The following is a 2925-nucleotide window of genomic DNA, read 5'->3' as shown; positions in this document are numbered from 1 at the left end:
ACACACTGTAATGTAAAGTGTTACATCATTCTCTAACCCTGACCCTAGACCTGTCAGTAATAAACACACTGTAATGTAAAGTGTTACATCATTCTCTAACCCTGACCCTAGACCTGTCAGTAATAAACACACTGTAATGTAAAGTGTTACATCATTCTCTAACCCTGACCCTAGACCTGTCAGTAATAACCACACTGTAATGTAAAGTGTTACATCATTCTCTAACCCTGACCCTAGACCTGTCAGTAATAACCACACTGTAATGTAAAGTGTTACATCATTCTCTAACCCTGACCCTAGACCTGTCAGTAATAAACACACTGTAATGTAAAGTGTTACATCATTCTCTAACCCTGACCCTAGACCTGTCAGTAATAAACACACTGTAATGTAAAGTGTTACATCATTCTCTAACCCTGACCCTAGACCTGTCAGTAATAAACACACTGTAATGTAAAGTGTTACATCATTCTCTAACCCTGACCCTAGACCTGTCAGTAATAAACACACTGTAATGTAAAGTGTTACATCATTCTCTAACCCTGACCCTAGACCTGTCAGTAATAAACACACTGTAATGTAAAGTGTTACATCATTCTCTAACCCTGACCCTAGACCTGTCAGTAATAAACACACTGTAATGTAAAGTGTTACATCATTCTCTAACCCTGACCCTAGACCTGTCAGTAATAAACACACTGTAATGTAAAGTGTTACATCATTCTCTAACCCTGACCCTAGACCTGTCAGTAATAAACACACTGTAATGTAAAGTGTTACATCATTCTCAAGACCCTAGACCTGTCAGTACTAAACACTGTAATGTAAAGTGTTACATCATTCTCTAACCCTGACCCTAGACCTGTCAGTAATAAACACACTGTAATGTAAAGTGCAAGCATCATTCTCTACACCCTGACCCTAGACTAAGTCAGTAATAACCACACCAGTAAATGTAAAGTGTTACATCATTGTCTAACCCTGACTTAGACTCCAAGTCAGTAATAAATAAACACACTGCAATGTAAAGTGTTACATCATTCCTAACCCTGACCCTAGACCTTGCTCAGGCAATCACATCAATGTAAAGTATTACATCATTCTCTTCTTGCCTCTCTCTCCTCCCTGTCCCCAATCCCCACCCCTCTGGCAGAACCAGGAAGTCCCTCCCCTTCCCTCAAACTCTCTTCTGAGGAAACTAAACTGATCTGAGTCTCTCTGTCGTCTGTCTGTGTGAGAGTGAACAACCGTCAAATGGCTCAACAGGGAGTTCTGCTGGACCAGGACCAGTTCTGTTGTTCTGTCTGTCTGGATCTACTGAAGGAACGGTCACTATTCCCTGTGGACACAGTTACTGTAGGAGCTGTATTGAGGGCTGCTGGGATCAGGATGTTCTGAAAGGGTCTATAGCTGTCCTCAGTGCAGAGAGACCTTCACTCCAAGGCCTAATCTGAGGAAAAATAACATGTTGGCTGAGCTGGTGGAGAAACTGAGGAAGACAGGACTCCAGGCTGCTCCCCCTCCTGCTCTGTGCTATGCTGGACCTGGAGATGTGGCGTGTGATTTCTGCACTGGGACCAGAAAGCAGAAAGCCCTCATGTCCTGTCTGGCGTGTCTGGCCTCTTACTGTGAGACTCACCTCCAACCTCACTATGAATCTCCTGCTTTCAAGAAGCACAAGCTGGTCAAAGCCACCGCACAACTACAGGAGAAGATCTGCTCTCATCATGACAAACTGCTGGAGGTTTACTGTCGTACCGATCAGCAGTGTATCTGTTATCTGTGTACAATGGATGAACATAAAGGCCATGATACAGTGTCAGCTGCAGCAGAGAGGACTGAGAAACAGGTAAGACCAGAACAACTTGTTGGTGGCTGTCTGATAAACTAAGAATTAAAGATACAGTAGGAACTAAATCTGTTTGAATATGAGATCATTATATTATATACAATATGAAATGGATCCACAAATATGAACACAAACCTTGAGTATATAGATATGTTAACCCAGATTCTCCAAATGTATCACCATTTTCTAAAGTCAAACACTATTATCATTCTGAATGGCCTTTTATGAGTCCAAAGTTCAGTCTCAACCCCTTGATACATGTAGGCCTACCATAAAAACTATAATCATTCACATTGCAACATAATATAATATTGTAAAGGGACTTCCTCAGGATTGTAGACCTTCCTCTCTATGGGTCCTATGTCACATTACTATACTATTGATCTACTGGACTAATAAAGCTTGATAGCTCATTGAAGAGTGATTCTCCACAGAGGCAGCTGGGGATGAGTCAGCAGAAGGTCCAGCAGAGATTCCAGGAGAGAGAGAAGGAGCTGAAGGAGCTCCAACAGGCTGTGGAGTCTTTCAAGGTGAGTATTGTTGACCAGAGGAGACACACCATTTCACTTCTCTCCTCCAGTCAGAGAGAGAGAGAGAGGGGCCCCTATTCAATCCCACTGACCCCACTGTTGGGAACAGGCTGTCTGGACCCCTTTCAGAGAATAGACTGGTTCATGTAACCGACTGGGCTGCCTCATCACATAACCATGAGTAACAATGACGACTCATGTCCCCTATACATTAAAATGGAACTGTCTCTCTCTCAATTGAATTAAATTCATAGGGCTTTATTGGCATGGAAATATATGTTTACATTGCCAAAGCAAGTGAAATAGACAATAAACAAAAGTGAAATAAACAATCCGAAATGAACAGTAAACATTACACTTGGAAGTGATTTGGGGGATGGGGAGGGTCTATTAGAAGTTAGTAGGACTCTTTTATTTTCTCAGAAGTACTGAGTTAGGTAGGAGGATTTAGAGGTGTAAACCGTGATTGAACACACTCCAGAACAGTAGGTGGCGCCATGCACCTTTAACGTTGGTTTGAGGATCTCCATTATATCATAGAAGAAG

General features: G+C 42.1%; 1 pseudogene; it reads left to right on the top strand.

The window, feature by feature from the left end:
* The first annotated feature begins 1254 nt into the window (after positions 1-1254).
* LOC135531556 (E3 ubiquitin-protein ligase TRIM47-like) lies at positions 1255-2740 on the top strand (annotated as a pseudogene).
* Positions 2741-2925: the final 185 nt, after the last annotated feature.

Source organism: Oncorhynchus masou, unplaced genomic scaffold (assembly GCF_036934945.1).
Source record: "Oncorhynchus masou masou isolate Uvic2021 unplaced genomic scaffold, UVic_Omas_1.1 unplaced_scaffold_16439, whole genome shotgun sequence".
Taxonomy (NCBI): Eukaryota; Metazoa; Chordata; class Actinopteri; order Salmoniformes; family Salmonidae; genus Oncorhynchus; species Oncorhynchus masou.
The sequence above is the reverse complement of the archived record's forward strand: the minus strand, read 5'-3'. Positions and strand labels throughout refer to the sequence as shown.